This window comes from Apis florea, unplaced genomic scaffold, assembly GCF_048593485.1.
Source record: "Apis florea isolate Af1SG1 unplaced genomic scaffold, ASM4859348v1 contig_2272_pilon, whole genome shotgun sequence".
NCBI classification, from domain to species: Eukaryota; Metazoa; Arthropoda; class Insecta; order Hymenoptera; family Apidae; genus Apis; species Apis florea.
The window spans coordinates 7,071,960-7,098,400 of record NW_028256549.1 but is presented as its reverse complement, the minus strand read 5'-3'; the positions used below and the strand labels follow the sequence as shown (position 1 = coordinate 7,098,400).

Sequence of the window (26,441 nt, the reverse complement as noted above, 5' to 3'; positions counted from 1 at the left end):
CTTCCGTGAGCATGCGCCTGACCTTCTCTCACCGCGCATCGTTGTCAGCCGTGCTGTTTAATTAGCGTTAATGATATCCTGACCTTACTTTCATCGCTTAGGGAAAAAATCTGTAAACTGAGCAGAAAGATTGGGAAAAATAGATTTTTCAGATGGATAAAAAGATATAAATAATCGCGTTTGTTCCAGTGATATAGTAACGTTTTATAAATAAGATATAAATAAAGAGATAGTATTTGAAATATACAATGCAGTGTTGATATATTGGGACGGGATGATTTAATAAAAATTGACGCGCGAGAGATATTTAAGCTATTTATGATGTTACAATATTATTAAAGTTAGATGAAAGGAATCAAATATAGCGAATAGATTTCATTCTTTGTCTTATTTCATCTAACGTAAACGTCACGATGGCGCGTGAAAAGGTTAGAATTATATCACTCACTATCTTTATCTCTTTTTATAAAACACAAACTTTGATTATTTATAATTTATAATTTAATAGAGTTTTAAATAGTATTAATCTGTTTATGGAAATATTTCTTATATAATAATTATTTTAGAATTTATTTCAAATTTTTTCCAACTCTAGAACTTCAGAAATATTGAAGAAGAAATGATAATAAATTAATGAACGATTATTGTCATGTAATATTTACGAAGATTGGAAATTAATAGATGGATCATAAGAAGGAAACTTTTATTATTGAATAATTCAGATCTTACGATAAGTTAAAGTAATGTGACGATTCTTTCATTCTTTCGCCTCGAAGTTGTTGGAGTGAGGTTATGGTTGGAAGAGTTTGACGGGACACGCAAACTTCTTGGAACGTAGGTCATGGATTTTGATGCTCATACTGATTCAGAATTAAATGTGGCTATCTCTTTTCGATTCCAAGTATAATTAGCGAAGAATAATAAGTTATATTTTTACAATTCATTATTTCTCCTTCTAATTTCTTATATATAATTCTTCGTCATTTCCTCTAATTAGCCTTTTTAATTATTATTATTATTTCTTTAATTATATGCAAAAATTTATTACTAAGTATAAATATAAATATTACAATAAATATTAATCATTTCATTATAATATTTAATATACATTTTAAATTAATATTTTTTTATTGTTGTTTATCGATTAAAAAATTATTTAAATTATTATGAACATTTCTATACATATATTTATACATGTACTTCATTGGAACAAACGGAATAAGTAAATTATTCCAAGATATATTTATATATATATATAATTTCTGTTTTTTGTTTTTGAAAAAATCCTTTTAATTGCTTATTGTATAATACTATAATATCCAAAAAATTAAAATATCTATTTATGACAATTTTCTACAAAAAAAAATCAATTGATATTCTTTATACTTTAAAAATTATACTTGAAATAAAATTCTCTCAACATATCTTTCAGTTTCTTTTAAATCCGATCCCTTATAGGCCATAAGTTAAAAAGATAGTAGAAATTGAATCGCGTGACGTTTTCAAAGAAAAAATAGGACTTGTCCTCATGAAGAGGAAAGGATCTTCGAGTTTCGCTATGACTTTCATAAATTTTTATTATTTGCACGGAAGGTAAATGTTCCTTCTAGCCGATGATTGCAAAAAAAAACCTGTCCCATTGAATCTTCTGATACGATAGAGCCGGCTTGTTACTCTAAAAACCATGTGATTTCTCTCTCCCCTTTCTTCGTAAATCGCCATCGTATCATGGATAATTTGCAATTTAATTGCCTCTCGCATAAGAAATACGAACTGTGGTGATGTTGGATGCAAATCGGATCCGACAATCAATTCAAAGATATAACGAAAACGTATTCAATGTGTACGATTGGTATTGCTATAAAACGATTTTAAAACATGATGTATCTTACATTTATAGTCTTTCATAATTGAATTATTAATAATGGAAAAGAGCAACTTATATTAAAATAATATATTAAAATTGTTTAAACAACTTTATTGAACAATTAAGAAGAATTTTCGCTGATCTGTCTCTTAATTAACGTCATTGCCTCTCTTGAAACAAATATCATTCATTGTACTATAATTGACACGAGTAAAACACAAAAATATTTAATTAAATTGTACGTATCAGGCAAATAAAATTTTAGAATTCTATAATTTTTTATTCACGTCAAAACGATTGATCGAGCAAATTAGTTATAATCGAGAAAGGAATGAAAAAAATCTTAATCTTTTAATAAGAAAAATTCACGATAGAAGTTTTGAATAGCTTCTTTAAATAATGTTTGTAACATAACCTCTATTATCTTCTTTTCGGCCGGTCTACAATTCTAAAACACTCTATAACACGAAGAAATTTTATCTTCTCCTTAGAAGAATTTACCATAAAAATTATAAATTTGCACTTGTCATTGTCACAATTCTTGTAACACAACTTTTATTCATTGATTTACGATGAAATTCTATCATCTATAATCAAATAAAATCAAGAGTTGTAAATTTACAGTAGTTGTAAAAAATCCTCGCAACATAACCTCTTAAGTTAAATTCTATTCAATCTACTTACAATTCTGGAATCCCCATTATAAAATTCTATCTTTCAATCGAAGAAATTCGCAATAGAAGTTGTAAATTCGCAAAAGCCGTGATTATTTGAACAATCTTTGCAACAGAATCCAACGTATGCGGCGAATTTATCGCTTTGAGCAAGTTCGCAAATCGCTTCGAATTCCACAAAAAAACGACATCACTACAGCGAATAATTGTTCTGTCCACGGGGATCGGTTACATTTCACGCCGCGGCGATAAAATCAAACGAGCGAGTTAAGTTGAACATTTCATTGACAACGAGTATAACCAACACAATGATTATACACCGGTGGCGAAGCAGTAAATCACTAGAAATAGTAACTTGTACATCGTGTTCCACGCTTTTATTAGTAGGAAAGGTTAGTGCCGTGAGCGGAAAAATCGAAATAAGATATAGACTGTGGGAATGTAAGCAGTAGTACTGCTTTAACGAATAACTGTTGCAAGGAAGGTTTTCTTGATAGAATCGAGAAAAAAGTGGGAGATCAAGAGATTTGCCAATTGATTAATTATAATTAATAATTAATAAAATACCTATTTGATGTAATTTTTAATAATATTTAAAGAATCGACTTTTTTATGAGAAATTTCTAAACTATTTAATTATTTTATTCGTAATTTAAAACTTTTTAATTTTCTAATACTAATAATTGATAAATTTTACAAAAAGGTTCAAAATGAACTCAAGAAACTCAAATGTTATTAAAAAGTTAGAAAAAAATTGAACATTCTAGCATCACTGAAAAATAATCTGAACTGTTACATGCAAATAAGAAAAAGAATTCTTGGGACAATCAAATATTTGGCTCATATAAGTTGAATTAGCTGATTTATTCTTTTAGATTTCAAATAAAAAGTTACTTCAATCATTTTTTGAGTTACTTCTAAAATTTATCTTAATATTTAATTTAATATTTACATTAGTTCTACAAAACGAAAAAAATAAAAATATTAACGATTAATCTTAGATGGTAATCATTAATGGCTAACGAACAGCGCGCCATCGAGAATACACTTTCGACCGGAAGTATAGCAACAAACACGAACGCGCCAAGTGCCTGCCATGTAAACTGATGAGTCTGATGAGTAGCTTTGCAACATGTTAATTTGAATTACATAATAAATAGCAATTAGAAAGTGGGATGAGGAAGGCTATATTAAATTTCAATGGTAATCTTTATACTGCAATTAAAACGAGTATATGATAAATTATAATTAGAAAGAAAGCACAGTTTTCAAGGATAATCGAGTAATAAAAATGGAAAATCAATAATAATTTTTCTACGCATTGATACGATAATTATTATTTAATGATGAAGATATCAACAAACGAATTGATTTCACAATTACAACTTTTAATTTATTTACTTACTATAAATTATTTATTTAATAATTTATTAGATAGCCATTTTAATTTAGTTTAATTGAATTCGAAATTATTTTTTCAAATTTATTAATATTATTTAAATTATTATTGATTAAAAAACATTTAATATTAATTAAAAATGAAATAAAGATCTATATATATATATATATATTTTTAAAAATAATGATATATAATAATAATAAATATAAATTTGAAATATATAATAAAAAAATGAAGTTTTTAAAAGATGTTTAATCCAATTTTATTTGGAGTATTTAATAATTGATTTTTTAAAAGTAAAAACAAAATGTATTAAAAAATCTATTAATTATTTTTTGACAAATTTATTAATTCATAACAATGAGATCAAATTTAAAGATATTATTAACAGTCTTATTAACAGTTTAATCATTATAAAAAATTAGCATAGTCAAGCATACTTACCAAGTTTTACGATTCTATTCCCGTATTCTTTCTCTCTATTTTTGAAATCTTTCTTTCCATAAATTTCACGTGGGTGATTCAAGATTTATGACATATAACGACCCACCATGCTCTTTCAAGGCACAGCCCCTTCGATGCTGAAAACGTTCGAATAAATCCTAAATTTGGCGTGATTCAAGCGTGATTCCTTAACTACAGAAAGTAAATAAAATTGTCAGAGTGTAAAACTTTTTTTTGAATCGTTAAAATAATAAAAGAATAGTGAAATTTTTAAAATACTTAATTATTGAATATTTTTTAAGATGTAGAAGAACATTGATTTACTTAGAACAAATGTTGAACTGCATTCTGAAGATATATTTTTAACTTCTTGATAAAAAAAATATGAATAATATATATAATATTATATAATCATGTTTATTCATATAATCGATTTCATGTAATATATTAACATATAATTATACATAATTTGTGATTCTTTAGCATGAAATACTTCTTAAGATATAAATATGTTTCTATTTATTTAAAAGAAATAAGCGTAAAATATTAATTGTAATAAAGATAATTATAATTTATATATTTTTGTTTATTTTGCAAAACTCTTTTAAAAAATTTGTATTGTGAAATTTTCTTTTCATTTAAAAACAAGATTCTATAATTCTACAATTCTACAATTATTACATTATCTGATTGCATGGTAGAAGTTCACAACAGAATAATTCTTTGTTATCAATAAATCTCTTTAAAATATGATTCATCATATCTTTAAATTAGATCAATCTTTTTCCATTATATTCTAAAAAGTGATTCATATTTAATTTTCTGTAATTAATTAGTAAAATTAACTATTCTTATATATATCTTACGTATTATTAAATCAGTCAGCTTCACCATAATTTATTAAGAACAATCTTTTTAAAAGATCATTCTTTAGACTTAATTAATTCATAAAAATAGAATTAAATCTAGAAATTTTTCTTTGAATAATCACAATGCAACACGCAGTTAGAATCGAGTGGTTAGGTGTCACTTCGATAAGCAAAATTAAATACGATACGTCAATATGAATCGCATCCTTGGATGTGTGTCTCCACGTTGGCTAAATATAATTCGTCCTTGAGCATTCCTCTCAGAGCCTCGTGGATGGATGAACGATCTCGTGACGATCTCTTGACGACCAAGACGATGAAGACGAGAGACAACGAGGACGAGATCGGAAGGATCATCACGTCGAGTCAACCCCTTCGAATTGGAAATCAGGATTCATAGGTTCGTGGAAGGGGTCGAGGCGGAGGGCCACTCGAAAATCAAGATGTCAACTGGTGGCCGACTGGTCGCGCGGAATTCGGAATCAGCCAGTACCGGATGCGCAGCCATTTTCGACTCGTGGCAATCTGTCACTATGGCGCTGCTGCTTTCGCGAGACGATTTCGTGGGCAAAGTTGACACGTGATGCTTTTAATAATCGATCAGGTTTGCTGAGGAACGACAAGTATCGTCGATAGTTCTTCTTCTTTTTAGTTTTGGTTCTTACTCTGGTGATACCGAGGATTTATTTTCGTTCTATTATTATCCATTATATCATTTATTATATCATTCATCTTTTATTCAGATTATTGTAATTTGAAAGATTTATTTATGTTTAGTGGAAATTTTTCTTTATTATGTTAGTGAAATCTGGTGAAATTATTAAAGAATACTGAGGATTGCACAAAATTACATGCACGACTAAGTTAGTAAGTATTTATTATTAATGTAAAATTATTCTAAATTTTAAAGCTATTAATAAATATATATTGAGAATTATGTATAAGCTTATAATATGAATTGAATGAATATTTGATATATATATATATATGAATTATTTTTCTTTTTGGTTTAATTGAACTATTTAAAATTGAATATTCATATTAATTTTTGATAATATTATTTGAGCGAATGTTACAATTTATGAATGCTAAATTTTTAATATTAAACAAATATTAAGTATTGAAATTTTATTACCTGTATCTGTTTTATTTAAGATCTTTAATTATCTTCTCTCTTTTTTTTTTTCGTTAAAGAACGCAATAAAGTTAAAAAGAAAATACTACTTTTCTTTGTAATAATCATTATCGATCTTCAATATTAACTCTTATTAACTTATATCGAGTAAAATGTAAAACGATTAAATAAAGAATTAAAATTCATCATAAATAAGAATATATACAAACAAGTTAAAAAATTATAATGTAATTATCTCTGTAAGAAAATTACAGGAGATTAAGACGATGAACTCCGTATACACGTGATATAGTTACGATGTTTTTTTGTTTTAATGTCTCGTTACAGGAAGGTGGCAATTGAGATGCACGATACGTTCTTACCAGTCAACGGATACAAACGTCTATCTTTGTTTTCGATTGCCGAAACGACCGCCGCTAATTAATTATTCCTTGCGTACACGAGGACTCTCTTCTTTGCACGTGAACGTTTAGGCTCGACTCAGGATTTCGAAACGTGTCCCAAACGCGAAAGTATCGATTGCCAAAAATGAAACATTTTGTTTTTTAAATATTTTTTCTACAAATTTTCAAATTAATTACTTTTTCATTAAAAATAAAAATTATAAAGTGAATTGGTTACAATCGTAAAATAAAAAAAAAAAATCTTTCGAATGAATCAGTAATCAGTATTAATTACTTGATTACATATTAATATATTGTCCTCCTTTATAATTATTTCTTAATTATCAAATCATTGTAAACGATTATTTCCTTTAGGAATAATCAAAGAAGATACGAGATTTCGTGTATGTTTTCGTAGCCCTTGCGTGATTCGAGTTATTAGCAATTTATATTTATGTAAAAAATACTATTAATTATGCTATATATATATATATATATATATATATATATATATATATATATATTATTTTTACTAATTTTACAGAAATATCGTTGTAATTTCCTGTTTCTATTAATTATATGGTCTGGTGAGCAACGAATCATCTTGTAAATTGTATCGATTCAGTTAAAGCTTTTTATTCTAGAATTATATTTATATTAATATGAAAATTCTCGATAAATTAAAATTAGATTAGATTTTATAGATCCAAGAAATTTTCATTTATATAAAAATGACATTAATCTTATTCAAAAATATTAAAAAAATAATCATAATAATCACCAAAAATTTATCAATTTCAAAAAATATTTAAATTTTACTCGTTACTTAATTAGCGTTATTATACATATTTATGAATTAAAAAATATTTACAAATTATTATTAAATATTCATTATTTAATACTGACATAACCAAGTACATTATAGCATTTGTTGCCACTATTTTTAATTAATTTACTTATTAATTTACTATGAATTATATAAATAAGGGAATGAAGTTTTTTTTAACTATTATGCCATTCCAAAGAATTTCTCAGTAAAATATACTATTTAAAATTCATTCATCGATCAATTAATCCTATATAATAAAAAAATTTTTAATGCCAACTCAAAGAAAGCTAACCTCACCGATACTTCAAAATGAAATACTTAATCCTTCTTATTCCAGAATAGTAATAGCAATCAAAACACCAATTGTTAAATATTCTAGCATCACGCAATTTTCCGTCATTATCATTTTTGAAGAAACCTAACCTCACTGCTATCCCAAAATACCAATTTCCTCTTACCTGTGGTTGAACCGGGACCTCACGATTGACGTATCACGATCCACAGCACGTAGTCGAGATGCGAGCGCGTGGCTCGTGGCGAAAGTAAATCCTTTAATTAAGCCGCCTGATCGTTTCTCACGGGCAACAGTAGCAACATCGGTTGGTAGTGGTGGTCGATCACAATGGAAGGGCAGACACATGTCCAGTCATACGAATAACGCCTGATTCCGGCCTGGATGAATCGCAGGAAGCCTTCCTACGACACGTTCGTCGTACACCTCTTCCTGTCGTCCTCGTTCGCCTTCGTTCGCGTCCTATATTTAGAAAACGTATGCCATTACGCGCGACAGTACGCGCGCGAGCCAGGCATCCACTTCCCTAATAAATTCGCCCATAATTGCAGCCGTCCGCGTGCTACGACGTACGCTTTTATGCAAATCCACCGACGGTTTTTTGCGACGCCCAGCTCCATGGCCATACAAACTGCTAGTTATATGGCGGACGCAGCGTAACTAATTAAAGTTATAATTAACAAGCCCGGCTTACTCGATCTCGAGGTGTCCGCCGAGCATGCCGATATGTAAAATTGTATCAATCTTGTATTCGACTTGTCCACTTGATTTTACTTTTTAATGTTTTTTTTTTTTTTTTTTTTTTCCTTACTTGGTAGTGAGAATATGATAAGATGCTAGAAATTTTGGTGATACATTTTGTAAAGATGGAAAAATTATTTATTATTTATTATTCGATTGCGTAGAAGAATGTGAAGTGAAGTTAATTTAATAAATATTTTGAAGTGTTTTTTTTAATAATACACGTAAAAATTATAAAATTTGAAGATTATACTTTACAAAAGTTTATTAGTATATGATAAAGTATATTTAATAAAATTTCAATCTTTTTAATTTGATATGAAAAGTTATACAAGATACAATTTTTGGTATTTATCAATATGATGAACTTGAATAAAAATCATTATTTGTTTTTATATATTCTTATACATATATACTATAGTACAAAAATGATAAAATCTAGTTGACAAGGATTTTTTTCACATCAGACACAATAACATATACAGACAAACGTAAATTATTGGATGAAGAGGTTAGATAGATCATCATCAGATGAAAAGAAATTCCTCATCTTTCTTGAAGATGCATTACTTTCACAATGTCATTAATTACAGAGTTACTTTAATTGAGTATACAATTTTACAGCAATTATAATTAATATATTGATCTCTCCATGTAATTAATAATAATGTTTCGATGAAATAAAATTGGTAAGTGAATGAAATGTTCGCAATTAAATGCAAATACGGATATCTTGTATTATTTTAATATTTAATTTGTCCTTGCTTGTTGGTATCATTTGGTTGAAATATCGTTTCGATCGATTATAATTGGAATTTAAATATGGTTGAAGTTATATTAATGGAAATGAATGATTGTTTGTTCAGTGAAATTGATAAGGGTTTGGAATGTGGTTAAGCAATTGCGAAAATTGATGTTCATGACTGTGATTAAATCCTTTGATTTCTCAGGAGAACGAAGTTAGGTTAGGATAGAAGCATTTTTTTTAGATAAACCTGTTTTCACTGATCGTATGAAAACTGTGTTTTAATAACTAGTTGTACAATTTGACAAATTATATATGTGGTTTTATCAATAAGATATATTAGAAAATGCAATATTATTAATGATTGTGCTTGTTTTGACAATCATTTTAATATTGTATAAAAATAAAAGATAGCTGGTAATTGATGATACAAGCAAACATGAAATGATGTTACATGTAAATATAAATAGAAAATCAAGATTGAAAACTTGTCAAATGCAAGATGTTACTAATTTTTCTTAATTGAATATGAGAAAATTATTTTATATAAAATATATAAATGTAATAATATATAAATGATGATAAATTATTTTATAAAGATAAATGACAAAGAATCTTATTTTTTTTATATTTTGTATAGAATTATCTCTTACTTAATCTACTAATTACCACATATTTTGTATATAAAATCAATTTATATAAAAATTAACAAAGCATTATTGATTTTTTCCAAAATGATTACAAAACTTCAAACATTTCTCTTTTTCATATTTACATTTAAAAGAAATATATAATAGATTAGAAAATATTATATAATATACATTACTATTTAGAGAAAAGTATTGTACAATAGCAAAGACTGTAATATCACAGACACTGTACGTTACACACCATGTTCTTCACTAATCACATATATATTAAATTATATCAAATAAATAGAAAACAAATTAAATTAATTTAAATTAAATCAAATAAAAAAAAATTATAAAATGTATATCAATCCAATAAAAATTATAAGTCAATAAAAACTAATAAAACAAATAAAACACTATATAATCTCAACTTCGAATCTCAAAATTCAGAAAAAGTTACCATAATGGCAAACTGATCTGCACATGAGGGCGTTACAATCGCTATAAACAAGAACGTTTAAGCTCCCTCTCGTGTGCATCGAAAAGTCAACTTCTTTGATCGACTCTTCGATTGTATCTCTCGGAGATCTCGTGAAACGGTCGTAAAATTCGAGCGTGATCAATTCAAGTGATTCACCGAAAGATGCGCGAAGATAAGCACTATAAACTTTTCGAAGAACAGAAATCGTTTTCATCACCTTTCAACTGTTTAGTTATCGTCAACGTATTTTGTTCGCGCAAGTTTTAATGGCGTCGGTTCGATGCCACCGCACACGTTGCGTTCGTAAACGTTTCGAATTCTGGACAGGCGCGCGAGGATGAAGTAATAATCGTTTATTGCAATCCGAAGAATCGAACAGGAAGCATATTCGTCGACCAGCAAAAATGACTATTTGTTTTGACTACGTGACTACGAATAAAATCTAAGGTATATATAAGATTCTGTTTATTTTCGAATTTATAAATTTCATTAATGGAAAAATTTTTTGTTTAATAATTTTGTTTGAAAATAAATTTATAAATTTATTGTAATATTCGATTGTTGAAAAGATACTACAAAGAATTTCGTATTATATTAATTGCCTACAAATTCTATTTTGTTTCATATAATATTATATGATTTAGAGGTTAATGATAACTTTAAAGAATTATATATGGGAACTTTTGAGATCTTTGAAATTTTTTAATCTATTGAATATTAGGATTAAGAAAAAAGATCTAAATATAAAAGTTTTCATATAAAATTTCTTTTTTTTTAATTCTGTGTATTACTTTACACGTATGATAAAATTTAACTTTGGGATGTTCATAAATTTTTTCTATTTTTGAAACATTTTACAAAATTAAATTAAAATAGATATCGTATAATTAGATTATAATGATCATTCCTTTTTTATTATATTATAGAATATATCCATCCTTAAAATAATTGTTTTTAGCCAGGATTTAAATTAATAAAATTCTTTATAAAAGAATTATAAAATCCTTCCAATTGTGAGGTTATTTTATATTAAAAATAATTTTTATTAATTTTGATTAATTATATATCTTTTATACAATGAAATTCATTGAAACAACTGTAGAATGTTTCATATTGAATTCCTCTATAATATATCATCTTTTTTTTTTATAAATCTATTAACAGATCCTTATTAAATTTTTAAGATACATACAGTATTCTTAAAAAATAGTATATGTATTCAACGTTCCGATATCGAGTATTGTTTGAACAAAATTATTATTGTTACTCGTAACGGTATTGAATATTCTCGAAGTGAATTTATAATTATTTCCACGGATCTCGAACGAGAGGCTATTATACAGTTTCATTGGAAGAGTTACACGGAAACGGATCTGCGGAGAGTAAATTATCGTCAGTGTATATTTTGCAGACACACTCGGTGGGCTGGGCCGCGTCAGCTACTGCAGATTTACGATGACATTAGGTATCCACATTTTTTGCTACTCGTACGCTTGTGCAATCTTAATTCTCCTATAGGCACCTTCCAAGCGCTCAAACCTTTCGTGGTTTCATAGTTCCATTTGATTGTTGGAAATGATTAACTTGTTAAAAAATTATCGTAGAATTTATGCACCATCAAAATTCAATTTATTGACGGAAGATATAACATTGATATGATTATTATTATCATTCGCTATTAAGTTATTTATATATGAATAATTTGAGTAGAGATTTTTCATTTACTATGATTTAACAAAATTGAATGAATATGCACAATTTTAAAATATATATATATATAAAATATATCTTATATAATAATATATAAATTTTATAGTTAACATAAATTACAATATATAATATATAAATATGACGTTAGAATGAAAATTGCATACACTATCTTAATCCTTTGATTTTCAATATATTTTACTTTATTAAATATCTTATAAATACTTGTTAAAGCAAAGTGTTAATTTGCCTTTCATTACCAAATATTTGGGACAATGAAATATAATCTTCCGAAATTTTCATCCCTTATCATAAATATTAAAAATATTCTCTTTGTCTAATTATTATTTGATGCAACATCTGCGACAAAGATGTATCAAAATATTCTCTTCAACCGTATTATTTTGGGAAACAACACTTTTCGTTGACGCAGAATCCTTGTCCAGCATGGTCCACGATAAATTCTGTCCCGTTCTATATTTTATCGTGGCTCGCCTCGAAAATTTACGAGCGACCACGCGCGGACCGAATTTTTGTCACGCCCTCGACGTTTACGCGTAAAACGCAAATCACCTTAACTTGAACGATCATTGTTTAAAACGATCCGCCAAATATATATCAAACATTCAAATACGTTAGATAATTTACGTTTGGGTTTACGCCAGTGGTTCTCAATCACTGTACGTCATGTCGAGAATTGTCATTGTTAGTTTTAATTGATATTTATAATTACATTACTCAATACACGAAACAAATTTATTTTTATATATTTATCAGTGGTTTTCAATCTATGAATCTATGACTTCCTTGATGTTTGTCAAATATTCGTTGCTCTTATTTTTAGCTACATTACAATTATAATATATTATTAAATACTTGAATACAAAAATGATTTAATTTATAGAATATTGCTATTTAATTTTATTAGCTAATAATTTCAATTATATTATCAAATATTTAAACACGTAAAATAATTTAATTTTAATATATTTGTAACAATTCTAAACTCTTCGAAAATCGTCACTGTTATTTTCAATAATTTTAATTGAGATTTGAATTAATTAAAATTAATTTTTTTGGTTGAAGATTTATTTATTTTATTATAATCATATTATTATATTATGATAAGACCATCCTCTCACTAATTAGTTATTTTTAAACTTTCTATTATTTTATATGAAGAGAAGAAGTCGAAAATTGAATGTTATAGTAAATGGATCGCAGTTTAAAGAAAGTTGGGAAACACTGATTTATAGAATAGTTAGGGAAGATGAGTAGTTAGCCAAGATGAATGTACCAGCTTTCAGAAGATTCGCGTATAGTAAGTAGATTAATGTGTATTGCTAAGTGCATCGTAATTTGAGGAGGAAAATGATATTGGATTTGAAATTTGTGTAACGAGATATGAGAAATAATTTCGTGACTTTATTAATAAATGTTGAATAAATGTTGTTATATTTTTGAACAAAATGTTATATATTTTATGAACATGTACATTTCATATTTTGCAGTTCTTAATAATATTAAAAAAATTAAAAAAAAAAAATCTCATTTCGAATAAATGATTAATCACAATTTTGCATATACAAATATTGCACATATAAAGTGGCTGTATTAATAATAGTGATTGTAAAAATATCTTCTTTATACTTCTGATAATAGGAAGAAATTTTTGAAGAAAAAATTGTAGATTTTCAAGAAATAATTAATCGGATTTTTGATAGATATATGTACATTTTTAATACCAAGATATTTTATTTACCTCAAAAACATATACAGAATTTTCCATACATTTCCATTAGTTATAGAAAAAACTGTAAAAAAATATTCTGAATATAATTGTTTTACATTTTATCATGTGAATTTACATTATATAACAAACTTAGAATATTCACTAAACCTTTATTCATTCATTGGATATATCTATCAAGATATATCTATATAATTATTCTAAATTTTTATGAGCAAAAAAAAAAAGTAACCACCATAAAATTTATAAACACTATAAAAACGTCGATGCTATCCAAGTCAACTACTAATTTTCAAAATTACTTTGGCATCATAGATAAAAGCGCTAACTCAATTCACGTGAAACATCTCTATCTCGAAATCCCTGCCCTAACCTATAAGTAGCACTGCATCTCGTGCATCAAATCACCATCCACTGTATGGAAACTCGAAGATTGCCATGTCCCAGAACCGGCAATTTCAAAGCGTGTGCACAAGCTTTTGCATAGAAAGGTTGATCTTAAACTCCAATCATGGCTACTCGCTTCGAAATGATTTCATCGTTCGACTCTTGGAATCGTGATCATCGTTGCTACTAACCTGACTGCATTTGATCGATACATACTTTCGAGAAGGAATTCTGTTGGTTCGTATATTACGCGAAAATAGGCCATCAGCAGCGCCCCCACTATTGGCTACCACCAATAACCATCACTTAAGTAATTTCCGATTAATCATCGGTTATTTGCCATACTTTAACGTTTACTTTATATTTTTGCGCGAGAAATGTTCGATTATCCGACAACATAATGAATTATTCATCAAAATTTTTTTAAGGTTAAGGAGAATCAGCTAATATTTTATTCGTCGATTTTTCCCTCTCAGTCGTTAACTTTATAAGATATCATTTTTTAGGATTTGAAAAAAATTTTGAACGATTCCGCAGAATTGAAGACGTTATATTTAGATATTTTGTAAATTGATGATATCTCTGATTGCTCATTTTTGAATAGTTTTCTGCAAAATTTTCATTTTATTATATATATGTGCAATTAGAATTTTTATCTTAATAGATTTATCATCTTAGAAAGATTATGTTTACCAATATTTTTCTCTTGTTACAATCAATTTCATATAATTTCAACAAATCTATCATAACAAAATTATATACCTTTAAATTTAAATTAGTTATCTTTAAAGTTTATATCAGATCATCAGATGCTATTATAACCTAACTTTTATCTTCGAGAAATCTTCCAATCTATACACATTTCTTTGATAGATCTATATTATTATCAATGAAACACAAGAATTTTATGTATTTTGAAAAATGTAAATCCTTGGTAAAAGATTATCTCGAGTTATGTCTCATTTTCAAATCAAGAGATTTCTAATCATTCGAATTGCTATTTGAGTACTGTAATCCAATTCGCTAATTATACGAATAATTGATGCAATTGTAGATCACTATTGCATCGTTTCACTGCAAATGTAAATTTACTTTTTATTTTACTTATAAAATTGTAAGAGTAATTAGTTTCGCAGATTGTTTCGGTTATAATTGTAAGCGTAATTAACGGAAATCACGACAGTGATTAATACAGGCCAGCAGAACAGCTATCACAGATGGCGCTTATTTTGTTTTGCATGCATTGCCAGTATGTAATTAGCGTAACTTGTAGCCACAACTTGTGGTTTTACTTGTTATTGTGAAAATAAATAATTTAAGACCACAACCGTGGATATATAATCACGATTGGGATTAACGTAATTTGTAGATAAAATGAGTCTGCAATAAATACTTTGAAATTCAATATTATTTTTTAATCATAAACACAATACAGGACAGACATGAATAGACTTGTACAATTTCTTCTGATATAAAAAATTATTTAATATCAGTAATATCACAATAATTGCAATTTTGCTGTGCAAAATTGCAATTTTAATAATGATTGAAATTTAAATTTAAATTTTACTTTAAAATTACAAATAGTAAATGAACACAGAGGAAAATAAATAAAATAAACCAAATAAACCAATATTGTGAAATTTCATTTAATGTAAAAAAATTAGAGGTTTTGATTTTTTCCTCAATCCAAGCATAAAAAAGGAATAACAGAAGTAAAAAATTATAAGCTCAACATTTGATGATATAGAATTTTTAATTTTCAGACATGATTTTTCTTTTTTGTCTTATGTCATATTGTCATATGAAATATTATCTATGCAACGTAAAAAATAAAATTATACCATGAATAATAATTATATTCTATATTTATATATTTCATTTAAACATTTTTTTCATAACATTTGTATAATCTCAAAAACCAACCCAACTTTAAAATATTATTGATAATATATCATCTTCTGTCTGCCAGATGGCCGAAACCCTATTAGAAACTTTGAAAGAGCGATAAGGTGAAGGACGAAATAAGATACGGAATATTCTCTAAAAGGTATCCCCCCTCCTGTATCGACCCACGCCCGAAGCAGATGGCGGCTTTAATATCAGCCGGCCGTACGCAACGCCGTAATGGGCCTTTACGGCTGCAACGAGCGCCGTTTCGCGGTGTAAATTGCACGTTGCATCGATTTACGAGGCGAACAGTAATTTCCATCGTTCTCTCCGCTTCGAACGCTATAGCTTGTTCGCTAGCTGGCGCTCGGGACTCGCGTATGCGATACGCGTACGAATAACGCGCGATGAATAGCCGAGAACCGGCCGGTTCCGGTGTGTTCTAGCCAGCGTATTAGAGAGTCCCGCCTCGCGGAACCACGCTTGTACCTCGAGAATCGAAGCGCCTGCGGAGCAGGAATCACGCGCGAATCGTGTACGTTAATGGCACGCGCGGAATTCGCTTTGTATCTAATCGAAGAATTTTGGATATATGGATATTGTTACTTGATAAATTTATTTTTTTTTTTTTTCTTTTAAGATGATGTAAAATGCAACACGCGAATATTTTCGTTTTACGCTATTACTGATGATATAAAATATTTTAATAGATGAAAAATTCGTATAGATCTATTTATAGAGCTTAATAGAGGGAATAATTAGAGAATATAAACTTGGATTTAGATAGTCTTTCGATATGTAATTCTGAAGCATGGAGAACAATTTTTAGTAATTTTTGAGTTATTAGGCGTAATATATTTTAAAAAATGTAAATCTAGATTTGACTTTTTCTTGCGTGTAACGAAAAACAATAATCGTATTTATTATTAATAAGAAATAAGAGTTGAAATAAAGATTAATTTAACAACTTAATAATTATCAATCTAAAAATTCTTTTTTTCTTTAACATGTAAGTAAATTAAAATCGATCGTTTAATTAAATAAACTTTCAAATGTACGAAACATTTGGAATGCGTTAAATTTTTTAAAATAAAAATAAGTCATAAGAATGACTATATAATATATTTTAAAATTGAATAATAATAAACTTGAATAAATTTGAACAATATCATCCATAACTAAAACTTAATTATTAATCAATATATTTTAATTTTTGAAAGAATATAATAAATTTGAAGGTATATCAATTCTACCATCATCACTTTATCACCATCAATAATGACAAATAAGCACCAACTATCAATAGTATTATCCACGTGGTCGTACAAAAAGATCGACTTATGCCCATAATCCCTCCAGCTCCTCATTGAACGTTTTACAGCAAATTTCACGGATAAAGCTCACAGGGACGATTTATCCTGGCGTCACCATGAGGCCTTTCAAGGAACACGCTCTCTCATCGGTTAATGATCTTCCCTGCGTGGAATTACCCGTTTCACGGATTATCTTCGATCTCCACGCAGTAATCACGGAGCTGATTGCCGCGACCTGGACACCCTTGGAAAACGGCCACCGTTCGTTAGTCCCCTTCTTTATCCTCTTCGTGTCGTCTCGAAAGTGATCACGCTTCATTGTAACGCTTCGTGTTCCCTATTCGTGTCGCGTAAATCGTTCACCAGGATTACACGGAGAGTATAGAGCGTGAAGAAGCTCGCTTTGATCTACGATCCTGGAAATAATTAGATTATCAGTTATCTGGATAAATCTTTCGAGTAGTAATTGGATTAAATGAAAGGGATCGTGAAAATGAATTGATAGAATCGAATTCCGACAGATTCAATGGAAAAACACTTCTCTCTCTTTTTTATCTTCAAGCATTATCGCGTTAAGGAATAAATTAATCAGGAAGAAATTAAAAATAAAAATTTTTATATATCTGAAATTTCGAAATTTACAGCAGAGTTTTCAAATCAACTTTCTGTTTCTATAAAATGTATAAAATAAACATAAATTAGATTAATGTTCGCTTACTGGCATATTGTAAATGTATAAATCTCAAAAATCACTTATTAATTTAATCTAAAAATCAGAAACCATTTGTAAACTTCTAAATAAAATTCTTGCGGTGTACCGCAAAATGAAACTCGTCGTATAATGACCACAAAAGTACATAAAGTTACTTCAATATGTGTTTACATCGAGCTTACTTTCTTCCTACGTGATATAATTTCTATCTCTTCCACATTATTTTTCCACCTGAAAACGAAACCGCAATATCTTCACGTTCGCGTTATAATCTTGGAACGAGTTGAAATAACTTGGAACATTGAGTTGAGTAGATTAGAATTCGCTAGATCGTTTTCATATGAGAATAAAATAATCCTTTCGGTTGCTTGCTCCCTACCAGTCACGAATCATTGACTAGAATGATCCTAGATTATCCTATCTCGTTGATATTACTCAACCGCAAACGGAATTTTCTTCGTTTTATCAACGTCTCGATTTGGTTGTCCGACCATTGATTCTAGTTTGCACTATAATTTATCCGTGGCGCTAGTGTACTATCATTGTATATTCCTATTAGAGAAAATGGAAGATTGTATTGTAATATTGCAAGATTCGAAGTAAATTTATGAGAAGGAATTTTTAAAAATTGAACATCCTGTAGATAAGCGAATTTTTGTTTCAAGCGTATGATGATATTACATCCTAGTTGAATATTTTTCAAGGAAAATGATAAATTACGGAAGCATTTGATCATCCTGCGAACGAATAAATTTATTTCGACTTGAAAATGTTATTAAAATAAATATCTTCGTATAGTTTGGAATAGTTCTAATATGTGATGGATATTTTACTTAAAATTATAAATTTCTTGTTTAAAAACAATTTTTTTTTTATATATATATATATATATATAATTTATCTCTTTAATCCTGTTATTCCATCTTTTCATCGACAAAATGGAGTATTAAAATTGTAGAAATTAATTCATAAGAATTGTAAAGTTATAAAATTTCATAATTATTATTATTATTATTATTATTGTTGTTGTTGTTATAATCGCTATAAATCTGGCATTAATATTCAAGGCAATTTTTTATAAGAAAAATAGTCATAAGGAATATAAAACTTTATCCAACTTACTCGTAACATTACCATATCGTCATTGCACACTCGTCATCGAGAAAATGAAGGGTTGTAAAAGGTTGTAAAAGGTTACGGTTCGAAACAGTTTTGAAAATTACAAAATTATATCCTATGGGATTATGCAAAATTGTTGGAAAATTGAATTTCCTTAGGGTAGGAAATTTTTATTTTCCTACTATCTTCATTTCGTATGTAAATAGGGGAGATATCTCTCACGTAATTTGCCTATGGCGATATTTTACGAAATTATAAATTTTTCTATAAAAAATGAATTTATTGCGCGAATAGTAAAATTTGATGGGACTTTTGATCCAGATAGGATAATTGTAGTGTTACATTGAAATCTATGTATATTGCTTCAGCTTCAAATTCAAGTTTCGGAACAACTGACAAAATTGGTTGGGGATGTGGAATAATTCATGAAGTAAAAACATAATAATTTTCATTCACTTTATTTTCGTTTATTTATGCATTGATTGTATGCAATATTTTCATATCTATTAGATTCAAATTCAAACTATCTTACTTTTATCGTTTCAAAAAAATTCCAAAAAGTCTCAGAAATCATTCAAAATTCTTTTTTCCTTAAAAAAAAACCTTCAAATCTTATTTTACCAATCCATCTTAAAACAATTTTATGAAAAATTTTAACAACTTTTTCATAAAATTTATCAAATTCCGTCATTCTCATCAATTCGTTTAAATTTTTCCAAAAGTAAAAATCTCAAAATTTCAAACCATCATTTCATCGATCCCTCCCCTATTCGTTCAGTTCTATCAAAAATAAAATTTTACCAAAAATTTTACTTTTAAATCTTTCTCTTCAATTCGCTCGATACAACATTCCATATTCAGTCTCAATTCTACCATCGACTCATCTCCATTTCAATCGTAACGATTCGACGAGCATTATATATGTACCTCGAGGGTTACTCGGTCGCGGAAACGATCGAGGGATGACGGTTCGATCCTTCCACAACGTGGTTATATCCGCTAGCAGAAAAGAGAGAAGAGCCCGGGGCCCTATTACTTATGCAGTCTACGTTAGTCCCGGCTTGCATTGCTGCACGACTGCTTGCTTACCCTTCGTAACGTGTACTTTATTCTTTCCAGATGCGCTCGAGCCGATAGCTACTGGCGATTCGCTCGTTTAACAGCGTAACGGCAAGCTGGTAGGAGTCAGGGCCGGTGACTGGCATCGCGTGAAGAGAGATGGATAGAGAGTACTGGGGCAGAAGAGAAGGGGAGCAGAGGTAAAAACGTGACTGGATCCTAGAAGGGTGCTATGAAGGTGGGTACAGTCGCTGGGAAGAAAACGAGACTACTTTCTTCGTTGCTCTTTTCTCTATTCTTTTTTTTCTCTTCTTGCCATTATATCTTCTTACCATTTCTTTCTTCCTCGTTTATCCTTCCTCGTTGCCTTGTATGAGGGATCGGGGTCTGGCTCTCTGTTGAGGAAGATCGTGGCTGTCTGGACTTTAATGACGGACTCGATGACAATCTTGATCTTGTTAGGGATTTGGACGCTTGGCCAGTGTATCTTATCGAGAATTGTTCTTTAATTCATCAGTTTTTTTGACGATTTCTTGATTTTTTTGTATATATGTATGATTGGGTCGATAGGGTCTTCTTTCATTCTTCTACTTGATGTTTCTTGATGAAAATTAATATCTTGCTGTATTTCATTTGTTGGAAATGGATTTTAGAAATATCGAAACTTATTTATTTTTATAGATCGAATTAAATTGATATATTTGTATTATATTTATATTATATGTTGAATAAAATTGATCTAAGATATAATTCTTGTTACTGAAAATATTGAAATAGATTAGAATTAGATAAGTTTAAAAAAACTGAGATCGTTGAATATTCTCAATAGTTTCTGGATTAATTGTTAATGTCACATCATTTTCATTATTTTTATTATTGAAATTTTAATATCTTAATGTAAAGTAAAATTATTATATAATTATAAGTATCAGATACATAAAAATAATTATTTAATATTCTCAGTAATTGCAATTACAATTTTTACATAGTAGCACTGTCTTTCTATTCCAATGAAAAAGCTTGATATCTTACTATATTTTAATTGTAAACTAATTTAGATTAACAATCTTATTGAAATAATCTCAGATGGAAAATTCTTTAATGCATTTATATTAACATTTATATTTTATGCTAATTATAGAAAAGAGTATATGCAATAGATTTAGCTGCAATTATTATTTTAATATCTTTTTTATGTATAGAAATTGGCTGTGAAATCACTGGTAATTTAATAAACCAGTTATTTGTGGTGTCTTATATATATATATTTTTTTTTTTGTAATTGATTTAAAATTTAATACTCTTCTTTAATATTCAAATGTAAAATATATATTTAGTTTTCACACATTTGTATTTCTTATAATCATTATATAAAATTCATTATAATCTCATCAATTCTCATTATAATCAAAATTTATATCATTTCAAGATTTTATTAATATATATGTATAAATGATTTCTCTTAATTAAACGTAACATAAAAAGATTAAATCATTACATGAAATGATAAATGATATTGATCCATAGCTAAAATATATATTAAATTTCCATATATGAAAAAAAAAAAAAACAAATTACTTGAAAAGAATTTTAAATTTAATATTATTTCCAAAAGAAATATTACTAAATAATTTAATAAACATTGTTAATAAGCAGATATTAATATATTATAAAAAATTTAGAAATACAAAAGTATTTTTATTTTAATTGGAAAATTTTTTTTCTTTTTTCTTTTTACTGATTAAAAAAAAAAATTATTGTTATTTTTAATTTTCTACTATTTCTTCTTCAAGATTTTAAATTTCCTTTTGCAATATTTATTAAGAAATTTATATATCAAAAATTATTAAGCATGTAATAATAGAATATTTAAAGATATTTATATTATTAATTTTCATTTAATAATACATGATAATAAATAGTTTGAAATATTTGCATAATATTATACATAATATCAATATATTATAATAAATTATATAGTTAAGGCTAATGATGAAAAAATTAACGTTCGAAAACAGCAGTTAACGTTTGTTAGCATTTTTCCAAATATCCAGAATACTGTTGTACAAATAAAACGATAAAAATACGATTACGAGATACGAATTTATTTCGTATATTCGTATCTGATTGAATTGACCGCAAGAACTCAATTCTCTAATCGTTCTCAGCATCGTAATGCGGCTCTAATTGGAAGCGTAATGGCAATGCCAGATCAAGTGAAAAGAAACCATTTTTTCATTTCATATGAATGTGAAACGAAACCAGTTACTGGAAAGTGAACTAGTTGGTTATTAGAGGAATACCATTACAAAATATACCATTGGAAAAAAAAATTTATATCGTGCGAAAATGTTGAACTTGGTGAATATAATTAAGGAAGAATCAATTGATAGTGAAATGAAAACAATTTTGCACTTCTCTTGTTACAAAGTTCGCAATTGTGTTATAATTAACGTATAAACTTATAAATCAAGAGAAACATTTTTAAATTTCCCGCGTATCTCAGCATTTTAAGAGTTTTAAAATAATTCAGTTAATAGTATAATATTTTAATAATATTAATCTATTTTTAGGCTATTTTTTTTTTTTTTTTAATTACATCCAATATTTTATATTCCAAAACAAATAAATATTACTCTATGTTAAATACTTATTATTATTTATTAGTGAAGCTCGGTTGTAATAGATTCAATTATAATATATTTGAATCTAAAAATATATAAGTATTAACTAATGAAAGTTAAGTATCATTATTTGAAGAACTCGAAGGATGGATTAAAACATGAAATTTTTGCTTTATTCGCTCATATCTCGGTGATCTAATACTCCATACAATAATTAGGTACGCTATAATTATATTACAAAGTATACGTATGTGTTTGTACAAAGTGTATAAGTGTGAATACGAATAATGTGGTAGATCTAATATCGAAGTAACTGAGTTATTTTTTCACTTTAATTAGAGATCAAAGGAAAGAAGCGCGGCTTGATTACTAATACATATGTAAACGAAACATTAAATGCATTATATGATTTAAATGCAAGTATTAAGTCATTTGTATTTAGTATCATGCGCAATGAAAATATTAGATTATGTTATTATGTTATCGTGGCCATTATGAAAAATATAATTTCCGGTTTTTCATAAGTCGAATTAAATTATCCAGATAATTACGTTTGAAACAAATAAATGGAACGAATTCATTAGTTTATATATACATTTATATTGCTATATATATATATGTGTATATATAGCAATGTGAATATAAAGTTGTATAAAATAATATTATGTTTAATTTAGCGTAAATTTATATTGAAATGACCCAGGAGATATAAAGTAATGATTCAATTTTTAATATAATTACAGTAATTACTCGATTTATAAATTTTATATGATCATAATTGAATAAGTATTACCAATGTGTATAATTATTTAATTTATCAAAAATCATATGCAATTATAAGTAATAAGTAAAAAGCTATGATTTTATAATTTTTCAAGAAAGACTATAAGACTTTATTGTATACTAAATTGATCATTAATATGAGTCTTCTTTTGTTTGTAATTATAATTTAGTATTCATATTGCATTGTTTATTTTTAAATGAAATTACAATTATAATAAATAAATTAAAGATGTGCAATTATGATTATAAAATTAATAATAAGGGAATATTCTTATAAGGATTAAATATAATTATATTTTGAAATTCATATAATCATTTCATTTTCATTTTCTTAACAAAATTGTAAAAAATAGTGAATTATATATTAAATTCAATTAATTATCGATGAACAGACCTATGAAAATCTTTTCTTATAATTGAAAATGTAATTACAATTCAATATACATAATTATTTTTAAGATCAATATTAATTATAATAAAAATACGTTAAATGAATACTGAAAATAATTAATCATTAAAACATGAAATAAAGTCAAATTCTTCTAATTATAATTTAATACTCATGCACTTGCTAAGTAAATTCTCCATCATCTCTTCGTTTATTTTATTTCTACGAATTAAAAGAAATCTATCATCCAATATCAAATATTCATTATTAGTAACAAGAAATCAATCAATCAAATACTTGCGATAATTTTTCAGCTGCTTAATCTTTGCGACTCTATTTACTTCCATTTTGATTGCGCTCTAAAAACTATGTTTACACTCGACTTGCCACGAGAAGTTAAACTCGATCGTGAACGTGTGAAAATGAACACGCGAAATGTTTCCTTCCGGTATGAAGAAAGAACAGCTTCTGACATCTCAAAGCTTCGATTTGATTTAAAGATCTCGTAAAACGCCGGACGAGTCAAGCTCGCAATATATCTTCAATGTTCTCAATGGAAGTTTTTTTACATGGATTACGAACACGATTCTTGAATTAAAATGTTTGTTATGTAGATTTTTGAAGATTTCTATGATATATTAAGTGAATATTATAATAAATTAAATTATTAGTTTAAAAAATCTTATTTTTTGAAAGTAATACAAATTTAATCAGGTTTTTTGAAAATTTATCTTAAAAGAGAAATGTTTATATTTAACAAAAATGTAAAAAAAAAAAAAAAAAATATAAATTTTCGAATATCAATCTATTTAAAAAATTGATAATTAATTTTCATATTCATTTACATATTTTTATTTAAGATTTACCAAATAAAAATGGTTTTTAGATAAAAAATTGAAAATATATTTTTTATAAAATAATAATTAATTTATAATCTTAACGAAAATTTATTAATAGATAATCTAAAAAAAAAAAACGAAGAAAAACAATTAATAGAGATATTGATTAATAATATTTATTAATAACAAGAAATAAAAAAATAGATTGAATTAGTATTCAAATTTATTCACAATTAATTCATTAAATGTTTCCTAACCTAAAAGAATACAATTATTAATACAAAAAAGAGATTAAAAAAATACAAAGTGTGGAGAAGGGAAAATTAACTATATACACAATAATAGAAAGCATTCAACTCGAATAATTAATTTTCTCTCATGAAATCCACCGCGAGGTGGATCAAAGAAGGGAATAGTTGATAGTGAAAAATAAATGGATTACAGTGAGAACGCAATGAATATGTAAAGGGACTATTTGGAGAATTTAAAATGCGGCCCATTATTCCTCATCTGGGCTTATCTGATTCAGGTCATTACCGCTGATCCAGGGAGTTCCTCTAAATGCTGGTTCCGATTACATTTATTGAAATAATCGATCGGCTCGCGTATTATGCTAATGTACGCCAACCGTTTCACTGTTTGGCTCGACATAAATCGATGCATCGCCGTGAGCACCGCCATGTAATTTGTCCGCTCTACGTGGCCGCTTCCTCTCTCGTACCCTTTGCTCGATCGATTTGGATCGATCGTTGCGACGTGAATCTTTCAAAAAGTGATTTCTTTTTTATTCCTTTCGATTTCATTTTTTTTTTTTTTCCACCTCTCTTTTTCATAGTTTCAGGCTATGAGTCTCAGAATTTGGGGGCATATTATGTTTCGAGTAATTGTGTTATAAAGAGAATTATTTTTAATGGAAATTTTTTTCGATATTTTTTTTTTTTTTTTTTGATAATAGTACGATTGAAATTTCATTAATCTTTTGTGGAAATAATAATATTTAGACTTCTTGAGTTTTCAAATTAAATTTGAATTGTTATTTTTTTTTTTTTTTTGGATTTTAAATAATAAATATATTTTTCAATCGATTATAGTATTGTTTCTGTGGTTCAAATCAATTCGACAATAAATACATTGTTTGAAATATTAAAGTTATATAACTGGAAAATTGATGAGTTATTGTGATCTAAATACTTCGAATCTCTCAAATTTTTTCTCCATTACACAATTTCTTTTAAAATTAGAAATTTACACTCAGTGTCGTTTTAAATTTGCATAATCAGCTTCGCTTCGTAATCTTTCCATCTCTTATCCTTCCCCCACGCGCTCATATTAACGCACAATGGGCATAATGGTGAAAATAAACGAAAGTATTCGCGATC

The 26,441-nt window shown here is 27.4% G+C and overlaps 1 long non-coding RNA gene across 1 annotated transcript in view; it reads left to right on the top strand.

Annotated features, from left to right (window-relative positions):
• The first annotated feature begins 10,756 nt into the window (after positions 1 to 10,756).
• LOC147658459 (uncharacterized) overlaps positions 10,757 to 26,441 on the top strand; it is a 29,986-nt gene continuing 14,301 nt past the window's right edge. The window contains exons 1-2 of the long non-coding RNA XR_015290610.1: positions 10,757 to 10,938; positions 20,489 to 20,666. This is a non-coding gene — a long non-coding RNA (uncharacterized LOC147658459). The remainder of the gene's footprint in view (positions 10,939 to 20,488; positions 20,667 to 26,441) is intronic.